Raw genomic sequence first — 13,610 nt, 5'->3', positions numbered from 1 at the left:
GTAGGGGGTTTTCCATGAGAGAAAGATAATGTCAAATAAATCTGCCCTTGTTGTGATTATTTAAGAACCACTTAATTTTAATTGTAATCATCTACTTTGATGTGCAGTGTGCAGTAAGATGGACGTGGCTGTGTTGCACAGCTGAATCATGATAGCAAAAGGAAGAGTTTTTCAAGGGTCGTTGTAGACTTTGCTGGGCTGTCAGAATTGCCAGATTCCACCACATTAAATTTTTCATCAGCGTTCTGCTTAATTTACTGAAATTATAATTTATCAAGAGGGCATGACTGGAAAGAGAATGGCTTTTTAACATTTCCTGTGCATCCTGCAGGTCTTCATCGGTAAGGTGTTTAACCATGTTGGTGTTAATCACACCTGACAGGAAAACCATTCTCATTCTCGTCAGAGATTCTCCTGTCCCTTTTCATGTCACTCTGGCCCAAATGTGATGTGGAATAAAAGGGGCTAGAAAACCTCCAGGAAACCTGGAGAAAAGCAAAAAGAGGTTGGACACTCATGACAAAAACTCACCTTCTTAGACATGCAGTGGGAAGGATGGGACTCTTGGAGAGGTATACTTTCTCCATAACAAACTAGGGTTGCTCAGCACTTTGCTTTTTGCTACTGTTATTCTTCCATGGCATCATACGTACCCGTCTCCTTCCCACAGGATGCTGTGTGTGACTGGGCTCTGGACTCCAACCATCAGATCTGTAAAGATACACTGGTGCCTCCCTTACTTGAAGGTTTAAAATCTCAGAGAAATCAGTGGAAGTTTAGACACTTAAAACCCTTAGGATATCTGAGCCCATATTCACAGTGTGAAGGGCAGATTTTATAGTTTACTTTTTTTTTTTTTTTTTTTTTTTTACCTTTCTTTCTTTACCCGTTACTGCTACAAACTGAGATTGGAGCCAGGGAGGGACTTCAGGAGTCTCTTTGTGCTGTTATGAATTCATTGGAATAAATCGGATCAGGACCTTTGGCCATGTTCCTGTCTATTGGCAGTGGTCACAACAAAGGGCTGGATGTGTGATTTGCTGGATTTTATGCACTGCTTTGATACCAGCTTACTTCCCCTTGCCCAGATACTCAATGCACAACCCTTCATTGCTTTCCTCATGGCTTTTGTGCAGTTTTAACAGTTCTTCTCATAATTCGGGAATTAGGAAATAGCACCCTTGCACCAGCTGCCATGCAGAAAAACTCATAAATTTAAACAAACCTGAATTAGGTTGTTTAACATGAGTTAAACTTTGCTTTTTTAGCAAGAGTGAGCTCAAAAACCTATAAAATTCCTGCTTACATCTTTTACTTTAACTAGACAGATGATTATTTTTATCTGCAGCTACCATACAACATTTATTTAGGCAAAACCATCCATGGACTTCAGATGGGAGTTTTGTCTCCAATAAACAACAAAATGGCTCTCCAGCTACATTAATATTAGACTGTCACTAGTTAGATAAGGCTGATAAATTGGCACTTCTATACCAGCAAGAGACAATCTCTGGCTGGCACTGTTTCATTTAAAAAGCAGGAACTAGTCTTCACCGGGGAATATATGAGCAGTGGATTGGGGGAAAGGAGCCCAGAGAAAGTGGTAAGGTTAAAGGTAAGGAAATCAAGTGAAGATGTTAAAGAACATTCAGGTGCATGTTCAGGCAGAACAAGATGTTCTGAGTATGTAAAATTCTGGAATCCTCTACTAGTATACTTCAGAGAGGCATTTTAGGGGAGTTAAGCAAGGTCAAATGAATCTACAGCTAGGTGTTTCCACTGGTCCCAAGATCCACACAGTATCTTAGGACAGCCCAAACCTTTTGTGTGCAAAACTCTCCCTTAGGGTTGTGTCTGGGAACACAACAGCAGGTCATCTGAAGCATCTTTCTGTACAAAAGCCCTTTTTGTTTTTAGCAGCTTGAGGGAAAGTCAGAATCTTCTCCATGATGTGTACATGGCTTCACAGATTGCATGACAAAATTCCAAGTAATTAAAGAGCTGATAAAAATGGTGTTAAAAGAGCCAGTATCTCTTCAGGACACTTCAGATAAGCCGATCATTGCATCTTCAGAACAATGATGTCTTCTTTGAAGACAGAGATGAAAAACAAGATGAGTCGCTGTTATATCTGATACGATATGAACAGAATTCTGTACGATGTTATTAGAGATATGAATGATACTGAAGTTGTGGTTTACAGGAACTGTAGCAGGAAGGCTTTAATGTTCCAGATGGAAATTGGAAAACAAATGCTACTTATTACAGTGGACTTCGAATACATGATTGTGGTTATCAACACATTTCTTTGCTGCGTGGACTCTGAGTAAACAAGATGGCTTTTGGGGAGCAATAAATTCAGATAGGAAACCTACTTATAACAAGTATTTCTGTTATGAGTGAATCAACATGAGTCTATTTTCTTCAAATTAAAATAAAATTTAAAGAAAAAGTCTGTAAGTAGATTTTCCAAACGGGAAAAAGGAAAATGTAAGAGTACTATTTAGTGGAATTATCTGAAATGAAATGCTTAGTGACCAAACTACAGAAGTACGGAATGTCTTTAAGTAATAGATTCAGCCATCACCTGGAAATGATACATGAAATAATAATTCTCTTCTTTCCTAGCACTGGGTACAACACTGACAGATTTAGCCTGAGCATATGATGAAAGTTTACAGGCCAATGAGAAAATGTCCAACAGAGAACCACAAGAATAACCAAAGTTCTCAAAAAGCATGAGAAAAGCATGAGAATAAGCCTCAAGGGGCTTAAATAAAAGCAAAGGAGATTTTAGATAGAGATTAAGGAAAACTCTCTAGCATGAAACTAGTGAAATGCTGGGTTAAACTCTTAGGTGATAGAAATCCCCATGCAGTAAGTTTTGAAGAACAGATCAGACAGACAGCCACTAGGAACAGTTAATTACATGTTCAACTCCTCTGAGGCAAAGGGATGGATTAGATGATCTCCCAAAGTCCCTTCCACTCTTATAATTCCTATTTCATCTATGTAGCATCTCCTGCTTTTTCAGTCCTTTAATGAAGCAGAAGAAGGAGACAGTGCAAGGGAGTATTTCAGATGCTTAGCCAGTAGGATGAAGGTCACAGCAAACAGAGCGAACTGAAGACTGAAGTCCAGAAAATTAGCTTATGACTAAGATCTTGGGCAGGAGGAGAGAGAATATACATTGCATCCTGTCCTGACTGTCCTTAACATTTTCCCTGAGCTGGATCACTCTTGGCCCATCTTTGCGAAAAGGAATTCACAGCCTACAGGCAACTTGGAGTTGATTTGAACTGAAATACAAATTAAACCCTCCCATGTTTCAGTTTTTTCTATCCTTCTGATCTCTACATTTTTTCCTGATTCTCAAAGCCTGATATTTTCTCTGCTGTATTCCATACAAGCGTCACTCCTCATGAAAACAGGAAGAAAAAAATATAGGGCAGTTGGTATAATCTACTTTCTTAAAATTAGTAATTACCATGGTGAGTATAGTGCATTTCCAAGGCAGTCTCTGGTGTTACTAGACTAATTCATTCACATCATGCTATTATTGGGCCTTAAATCTCTGTTTCTCAGGCTGTTTGTTAAAAATAAAGTGCTTCAGCATAAAAGGGAGTGAAACAACTGGGATGATTCAGCCCACTCAGCGTGCTATATATTCCTTCTCTGCTCCATCAATACCTCTGAATTGTAGTTCTCAAAGCAACCAAGCCTTAGTCTTCAACTCCAAACTTACATCTGCCAAGGAACAGGATAAGAAGAGCTTTACGCCGATTTGTGTACTCGGTAATCCTTATTCCACAGCTGTCTGTTTCCACAAGAGGGCAGAGGGTGAAGTCTGCGATGTGTTGACTCCTACAGTGTTATATATGGCTGCACAGCAACTGTTTGCCATAAAATGGCATCAACCACGTATTATTCCCCTATATCACCACAGTATTCTTCACCTACAGTGTTATGATGATATACAGCGTGTTGGATTACTTCTCTGGCTGATGTGCTGTATATTGTAGCCCCTAGACTAGTGCTTGCAATACTGTTCTGTGCTATTTGACTCTCTGCAGCCTGAACTGAGGTTCAGACTGCCCAGAATGGAACTAACCAGGCAGTGAAATACTTGCTAGAGTTTTGTACAGTCATCATTTCCCCTCTCCCTGCCCCACAGCTACTAGTACCTGCAGCAAAATATGAGCTAATGACTGGATTTTATTATGCAATGCTTTCTTACTCGTTCCCCTAAAATTAATACAAATAAAATGTAAGCAATCCTATTTTCAGCAAGAGAAAAAGCTGCTGTCATGCTGGTATGGTGTATAATGGAATACAGTAGCACTGTATTTCATTATGATTCAGTGTGTTTTCATATTAGTTGCCAAGGATTCAACAGTTTAACATGAATTCTAAAATAAGATTAGTATTCCAAATAAAATACTTTTGAAATACGTGTATTTCCCATTTCATTCTAATGAGCTTCAGTAAATGCACAATACTGCTTGTGGGTATAATTTGAATTCCGGAGGGACACAGCTAAATACAGCCATTTGGGACCAGTGTCGTATCTGGGCACAGCTGAACGTTTCCTCAGCCTTCAGCTTTTATGGGGCTTTCCAGGACAAGAGTTTGCACATGGTGCTCCATTTCACGTAAGGAGTGGCGTAAAATGGAGTAATGTTCCTCCACAAATTGCTGAGGTAACACGGAGTAGGAAGGAACCATGTATCCAAATTGCACCGTAACCACTCAATCTAGTGGGTTTTAAACAGCCTTTAAAAAATCAACAGATTCATCTTCTACACTCTGGAGCAGTGACCACTCCATCATCCAAACATCACCAGCAGCTCCGACACTGCTCTTACCTCGTTCATCTGAATTACTGCAGCAACTGATCAGGCCCACATCACTTGCTTTTTTCTACCTTGAGATTTATCTTATTAGTCGGTCATCCTCTTGGGTCAGCGAGGCTGGAAACAGCCAAGAAACTGGGCTTGGACACAAGCGAAAATTCAGTATCTGACAGAACAAGTTCCTCTGGTCCTTCATAGAAATGTAAACCACACCGTATCTCAGCAATGCAGATAAGAAAATGACATGGCACAGACTAACCACTAAGAAAAAAAATACAAAAAAAAGGGATAAACTAGGATCTCGTCTGGTCCAAGCTTAAGGCTGCATCTCCCTCCAGACTGAGGACGGGTGAGGAGAGCCCTGAGCCAGCATCCTCGCAGGCAGGCTGCAGCAGGAGGAGCCTCGTGCCCCACCAGGTCTGTGCCTCACTGGAGGAGCTTCTCGGCAGGAGGAACTGCCCCCCGTGGACCCCCACGCTGCCGCAGTGGGCACTGCCCCACCAGCCTCCCTGCGCACAACCAGCAGCTTCCAAAATCCTCCCGCTTTTCTGCAGGCACCTCCTGGTGCCTGGGTTAACACCGCGATGGTTCCGCACCATTACACCACGGGGTCTGGGGGCAGCAGGGTCTGCGAGGCACCGAGCACACACGCACACTGGATGCAGGTACCTGCTAAAGGCTGAGCCCTGTCCCCTCTCCAGGAGAGATGGAGACAGCTGATCCCGGTGGGAATCATCCCCGTGTAGTGTAGCCACACACAGAAGCAAATCCTCAACCCTGTTCTCTGATCATCTCTTTTAGCTTTGCCAGTGGTCCTTCGGGACTATGCTGGAGCTGAGGCATGGCAACAAGAGCAGCCACACAAAGGGTGAAACTTCTCATTTACCCCTGCTCCAAGCCCAACTGCAATGGTCTGCTCTGTGCAGGGTCAGCGCTCCCCACGAAGCGCTAAAGCTACCACAAGAATAAACAGGCTCTGAAGTTTGTGAGAAAGAGTTGTCCTTCGCATGGCATGGCAGTGTCAGCACCTGCAGGTCTCACCTCTCCTCCAGCACTATGCAATGTCACATTTTTCTTGAACAGTAACAAAAACCTTTCAAAATTCAGCCCACAGTGGGACCACCCATGGTAAGAAAAATGACTAATGCCCAAAGCAGCCATGACTTTCCGACAACCTTACTCCCAGAGGACCCTTTTTGTATTCCTCTACTGTTTTCTTTTTCTCTCCTCATTTATTAAGACTGTATAAAATGCTTACTGAGTGGACTTCAGGTGCAAAGCTGAAGGATGATGCATTTCTAGCTAACAGCTTTTTTAAAGAACCAGCTATAAAAGAGGTGGTAACATTAAACAGCAAGATAGCTCTGTAATTAGTGGGAGTCGTATTGGATCAGAAGACTGATGTACTGGGGCCAGGAAAATGCTGGAAAGACATCAAGTGAGGAAGACACTATGCAAAGGAAAAGGAGAAATAGCATGGATGCTGGTGGGTGAAGAAAAAGGATCTGGAGAGACCTCAGTGATGTGTAATATCTAGAAACCAAAGCGAAGGATGATGGTGTTGCTGTCTGTGATGGCACGTCTGTGTCCAGTGAGGGGGAAGAGAAAGGGCCAGACCAGCCGTGACTCCTGGAAATGGGGCACATCCATAAACCAACAGGCATCTCTAGTGCCATCCCACATTCAGTTAGTCACTCAATCGCTTACAGGAGAGTACAATAAATTGAAGTGCCTTATCACTGAGCTTATGATAGAGCAGAAAATATTGCGACATTAATTCCATTAGCTACTTCAACCACTGGAATGAGAAATCCAGGCAACGCCTTGTCGCTGGTGTGGGGTCCCTGGACTGTGACAAGCTGAGGTGTTAACTCAGGGAAGCTTCAGTGGGGAACTTAAGAGTGACTGTTACATAGATAAGAAAACATAAATTCACAAGTCTGAGTCCTGGTATAAATAAGAGCAGGATTTTGAACTGTATATTTTGGCAGAGGAAAGAGTACCCATGACATCTGCAACGGCTCTCCACACTCACTGACAGTCTTCTGGCTAGACAAAAAACAAGCGCTTTCCTAAGCTTCACCAAAAAATAATATCTGCCCCAAACTTTACTTCACATTTGTAACTGTATTAGACTTATATAGGATAAGAAAAACAGCCTGGCTGCAATCAGCAATCGTAGCAGTCTGTGATCTCCCTCGGCTCCCTGGCCACACTACACAATGGGCGATGTTTAATTAGAATTAAGTTGACTCATCCTACAATACTGAAAAACAAATCAGAAACTTGTCTAGATTACTGTAGATATGCACCCAAACATGAGATAATTAGGCTGCCGTAAGGCACCCTGCCACGTGTTTCAGACTGTTCTGCCACTCGTCCCTCATCACCCAAGGACGCGCAGACACAAACACGGAGATCCACGTCCCCTCTAAAATGGCCTTATGAAAGGTGTTGTACACACAGTGTGAAACAAAGCAGGCGCGCTCAAGTTCTTGGTATGAGAAGTTATTAAAATAAATGCTGAGAGAGAAAATAAATGTGTTTTATAAGACGACGTCGTATTTTAACACAGCAATTTATTAACTGAGCCTGCAGGACAGATCTGATTGATCCAATGACAGGGTGTCAATACTCTTGTTATTTTGTGCAGTAATAATTATGTTTCCCTCTGCTTTAGCCTACATTGCACTTAATGGAAGCGTACAGATTCTGGGTAAAAGTGAGTTCAGATTACTCTGATTTCTACTTTCTGGTCATTTTAAAATGTTTTCCTGCAGTGAATTTGCTTGTTGAAGAACACTGACTCGCACAGCTAGAAATATTTTCTCAAAACAGGCTTCTTTCAGAAACTGAAATGGTTCATTGTTATAAATTGCTATCTAATGTCTTCAGGGTGTTTATAGCTACAAAGCTTAGACCTAATCTGTCTTTTTACAGAATTTTTTCAAGTTAAGCATTAAAAGAATTAACCAGAAACTTGAGAATACTTACCAGTTTTCACTCTTTTTTTCTGGGGAGTTGTCAGAAAAATAAAACATTTTCATTCCTGTTCTTTTTCCTCATCAATATTAAAAAAAATATATAAATCTCTGAATTAAACCACAAAAGTTTTATCCTCTCTTTCTCATTTTGGTGGAAGATAGAACTTTTAACCCTGTCTGGGGAAGCAAACTGTCTTGTTCAACGTAAAACATGGACAGAAAGAGGAAGATGAGGAGAGCTTTTATCATATGATGTTTCACTTGTCCATTCTTTAGTGTCCCACATTTTCCACAGACTTCTTGAACTAATTTATCAATAACATAATTTATCCTTGGCATAACATTATTGGCATTATATCAGAGATTGTATTCAGCCTAACTGTGCAATGAAAAGATGCTCAGTAATTGCCTTAGATTTAGGATGAGAAAGATATACTCTTATTACACTGATAAACTTTTATTATACTAATATATGCCCCAACTTCTTTTCTTCCCAGAACTATAATATAACCACTCATTCCAAAGCTGTCACATCTCATTTGGAGAGGTGTGTTCCAAAGTATTTCATTTCTATGGTCATTAAAATTAAAAGGTGTTTTTCCAGTTGACTATATCAGAATGTGAGGCAGAACTTTCAACCTGGACATGGCCAGGATGCCATTCTCTTTCTTCTGTCGAACTGCAGTTCCGTCACTGTTCTACAGGTAAATGTCGTGTTCTCCCTCTCTTCCACTAAATTTTATAATGATGTACTACAGCACCGAAAAGCTGGAATGCTGCACGCCAAAACCGGGCTGGAAATATTCTTTTAAATGTTTTGAGATAGAATGTCTTATTCAAGGAAAAGATATTTCAGTATTTTACTTCATATAGAAATATTTTCTTTTAGCCAGAACAGGCAAAACTCTCTAGTTTCCATTATCATGTAAGCCATTACCAAGGTTCAACTCTGGAGCATAATTACTGGTATATGAGCTGTGGTACCTGTTGTTTTGCAGATGTACACCAGCCCCTCACAGATTTTATGGGCTGTTATTCTGAATCAAAACCCAGGGACACATGAAAATGGAAAGCCTCCAAGTCCATCTTCAGTTTAAATAGGAATCTGTTCTGAACATTTGTTCACCTGCTGGTATAGTACCAAGTTTTCAGAGTTTTGTGGAAAATTTAACTAAAGCCTTTTAATCTAGCTATTTTGTAGTTGTACAGAACAGTTTGTCTACTGAAACTGCTTTAGCCACTGTAGTCAAACTCAGACCTTGAGAAAGTGTAAACAGCATCTTTGCTGCTCTGTCTTCAGCTGTGGTTAGGAATGGGGAAGGAATCAGTAATTCCTGGAGCTGGACAAGATTCAGTGCTCTGCTCCTTTACACCCGCTCCCAAAAGAGTTATAGTGAGTGTCTGAGCCTGCCTTGTTTTATTGCTCAGCTGGGGTCCAGAGAGGTGTTTGTAAAACAGTGCTGCTTCCACCTTCTCCTTAGACCTTGCTAACATGAGACTTTTGAAGACAGAGTCTCTGTTGCCTTTCCTCTTAGCTTTCTCTGTATATTGGTTTCTGCACCTGCTGCTAAGGCCTCCCTTGTTCCTTTGCTGGAGAATCCTTGACTTTGCAGGGTAAGAAAAACAACCTGCTAAGAAGGACACCGAAGAAATCTGCAGTGGTTTTTTTGGTGCTTTAGTAGGTATAACTGACCTAGATATCACAAACAGCAGGAGGAGAAAAATGCAAATACCTCTCCCTCTATATAAAATTATTCAACACAACAGAAAACTAAGGGATCTGGAAGGTGAGGGATGATTTATAAGGGAAGATGTGGGAATATTCTCTTTCCACTTCCCCAGCTGTGGATTTCTGATGTGCACAGCTGTGTCCTCATTTTCACTGTTTGAACTGCTGTCTCCACAGCACAAGTCCCCTGACTTCATTTTCCTCCTAAAATCTTTGCTTCAGCTGGCTGTTTCTTATTAAGCTTCCCCCAGAGATATATGTATTTTTAAGATACTAAAATAAAGAAAGGAAACCTAAAAGAGGCCATGTATCTGTGCACAGGCATGTGTGTGTGGCAAAGCCTGTCTCAAAAATAGTCTTTCCCTCCCTCTTTGTTTTTTAATGTTCGCATGAAAAAAAAAAAAAATAAAAAAAAAACCACAACAACTTTTCTGTTTCAGAGGCCTATAGCTCTGAACAAATGTTGTAATTATGCTTCTCAAAAGCAGATAAGTGACAGGCAAAAAAAAATTAAACTCACTTAGGCAAGGCAGGTTCAAAATATCTGTAATGAACTGAAATTGCTTCAGTGAGTCCCCCTTTTGATTTGAAAGCCCAGAAATCATGATCTTTTGAGCTTTTCCTGCATTTTTTCAATGCATTGTAATTAAGTTCCAATTTGTGACGTCTCTCAAGTTAGCTGGATTTTTCACTTACATGTCTGCTAAAAGGATGTAGCCAGTGCTGTACAGTTGGTCAGCAAGACAGATCATTCACAGCTTTGCATCACTGGTACTAGTCCACTGGGAGCATAGAAACAAATCTCAGGAATAAGAGGGATACTCGGGATTCGTCTCCAGAGGCCAGCACCAATACATCTAGCACGGGATCAAATCTTTGCAATACCTGTAAGTGGTTTGAGCTCATGCACCAAATAACACTTTTATTTCAGAGCCACTGCTGGAACAATTAAAACAGCTCCAAGCAAGTATTTCAATCATCCTCATCCAACACCAGCTCTGCGGGAGCTATTTTGAGTCTGCACAGGCAGCGTGACCAGCCAGGTATCCCAGTGTGGTACCACTGCACCCCAACCAATGGTGCTGAGGATGCAGAGAAGGTCCCTCCACTTTTACTGACTCCCCTACAAAAGCAACCCCAAAGGGGCCAAGACATTACGTGCAGAACCTGTGAGACCTTTAAACAGGGGGTGATATGTGAAGGCAGAGTATACATATTGCTAAACAACAGCCAGAGGATAGCTCTTGCTCTGATAAAGGAAGAAAAGCAGTTGCTGCTGAGCCTGTAGCAGTTCCTTCTCCTGATCCTTTTTATTGCAAGTCACTAAGAATAAACATGGTGAAGCAGTATAAAATAGCCTTTAATTATCTCTCAAGCACTGGAATTCCATTATGCAATTTGGCTAAGGCACTGTGATTCTGCCCATTTTGCTTTCCCATAGACTATTACCCATGAGTCCAGAGAGCTTTTCTTTCAGCCTGCCCTCCATCCCCTCTCCCCCTTCCCTTTTATTTCCTCTAGAATAAAAATTCTGAGGACTGTGACTATGCAGGACCTCTGGAAGCTGAACTCCCAGGAGTTCAATGCAACACTGCATCCCTTCAACTCCAGCACTGACAATTTTTAAGCTCTATTAATGGGTCAAGTGACTGATAAACTCAGTTTACCGTCCCAGCAGACAGGTTTGTGCCCTAAGCTAACATCACAGACAAAGCCATCATTCAACTCCCAGGCTCTGCTTTCACCTGTGAACTGAGATACACTGTCATAGTTGTTCCAGCAGGAAAAGTTTGACACAGAGGACTGACTTCAATCAAAGTTTTTACATCCTTCATATAAAATATTAAGTATTTCAAACAAACCCATATATTTATAAACATAATTAGCCTACACCACTATCCCATAACATCAACTTGTAAAAGTTTTAATGTTAACTACAGATGATACATATTTGATGCAAACCATTGCAACTTGATAATAAAAAGATTAGTTATAGAGCTATAAAAATGTTATGTCACGTTTTTACAGCTGATCATTAATATTGTAAAATGAAGTTATGTTTTTATGTTTTTATGCTTTGTTGGCTGACAAAAACAAACAGAATCTGAAGGAGACCATGAATTTTCTTTAATCTCTATTAATGGGTCTTAAATTGACCCATTCAGAGAAACATCTTCTTAAAGGCTATAAAATACTCCTGCAGTCTGTCATACTCTGTATAAATAGGTTAGTAATCAGCAGAGACCTCGAAGTCAAAATGTACTATCTCCTTTGGGTATGTAGTTGCTACGGTTTTTGTTTATTTATTGTAATAAAATTAGAATGGCATTCAGAAGTAAAGCACACCAAGCTCACTGGGTGGAGGTTTGCACTGGTGTGGACGATGGATAGGTAAGTACAACATTAACTAAACAGCACGGGAAATGTAAACAGTCAGGAAACCACTGGAAATTATTACTCTTTTAAGGTTGTGTGGACATACTGAACAGGCATTGGGATTTGCATACACAGGAGCCCTCAGGAAATCCAAATTAGCTTTTGAAACTGATCCCTTTAATGTATTGACCAGAATTGTGGCCGGTTTTTCTGATCAGGAATGGCTGTACTGGAATTCATCTTATTCTCTTTGGAAGTGCATGATGCCAGATTTCTTCAAAGCCACTCACAACTGTCAACTGGAAAACTCACATGGAGCTTTACTGGTTTTGTTTAATTCACAGGTGTAACTATTTTGGACAAAGTCAGAGCATCTCCATGTAGCCAAGGGCTCATCAGCATGTTGTGGTTCTTCCCATGCTGCACACCCTGGCCTCTCTTCCCTTTTGCTACTGCCTGCCTAACTTGCATTTGACTTTGCCTGGCATATCCATAGGAAACTTATGAAGCCCCCAAGCCTACGATCTTCATTTTTCTGCACTATTAATACCGATGTGCTGAAGCAATGAAAGACCTATTGATGCCCTGATGGATTGAGAGAAAAAGGAAAGTGATTTTTTTTAAAGCTGCATTTTGAATCAGCTCATTACACATATTGTTTTACTTTATTTTGCACTGCATGACATCAGCATTCTCGATTTGCTATTCATTGGAGGTTTAAACATCCAAACGGATCCTGCTTCCAAGCCTATGGTCCAAGTTGTGATTTGGTTAAGCAAGATTGGCCAGAATTTCTCCTGGAAAAAGTCCATTCAAAATCAGGAAAATTATTCATCCCAACAGATAATTTGGCTTGGAAATTATATTTTCTTTTAAAGGAATTTAGCAGAGGCCTGTGCAAATCCAAGCACATTTCCACTGACTGTGAGAATTTTCATATAAAATCAAAATAAAATCTGTATTTTTCCCAAAAGGCTCCTCATTTTCATTTGCATCAAACCCCTGTTACATGTAATCTAGTTGACGGTTATTTTTCTGTTCTTTTCTTTTGCAGGTTGGGGTTTTTTTACCCCCTGAAGAAGACTAATACTGGAAAATGGACAGAGGCAGGCCTGCACAAATGACATTTTTCCTCATTATTTTATCCTGTCCAGCTTAGAAACAGGAATCTGGAAGTCAGAGAAACACCCATTTAAGGTTGGGGAGCCTGTACCAAGTGTGCGACTGGGATGGGTTGTGGACAGCACTGACGCAGGCAGACTCACTGGAAGGCATGACCTGGTGCTGGTGTCCAGCTACAGCACATCTGCAGAGCACTCAGGGAGAACAACCAGGGAAAGGACAGAATTTAATAACTTGGAAAGTCTTTGTATTAAGCAGGGATAGGAGCAGGGTATTGTGGAATCAAACCCTGAAGCAGTGTCAGGAAGCTGTTATACTCAAAGAAAATCCTTCCAATCTCTTAAGTCAGAAGATCCTCTGGTTTATTTTACCCTTTGATTTTTTGAGCTAGTTCAAGGTTTCAGGTGGAGAAATTGTGGGGACTGGATTAAGTACCATACTTGGCTTTTCCTCTTAAACCATGAGCATTAGATGGTGAATGTAGGATGGTTTTCTAGTCAGACTTATCTGCAGATTCAAAATGATGGTAATTGGTGAGTCTAAACT

The sequence above is a fragment of the Athene cunicularia genome, assembly GCF_003259725.1.
Source record: "Athene cunicularia isolate RWA chromosome 13 unlocalized genomic scaffold, athCun1 chr13_part1, whole genome shotgun sequence".
NCBI classification, from domain to species: Eukaryota; Metazoa; Chordata; class Aves; order Strigiformes; family Strigidae; genus Athene; species Athene cunicularia.
The sequence above is the reverse complement of the archived record's forward strand: the minus strand, read 5'-3'. Positions refer to the sequence as shown.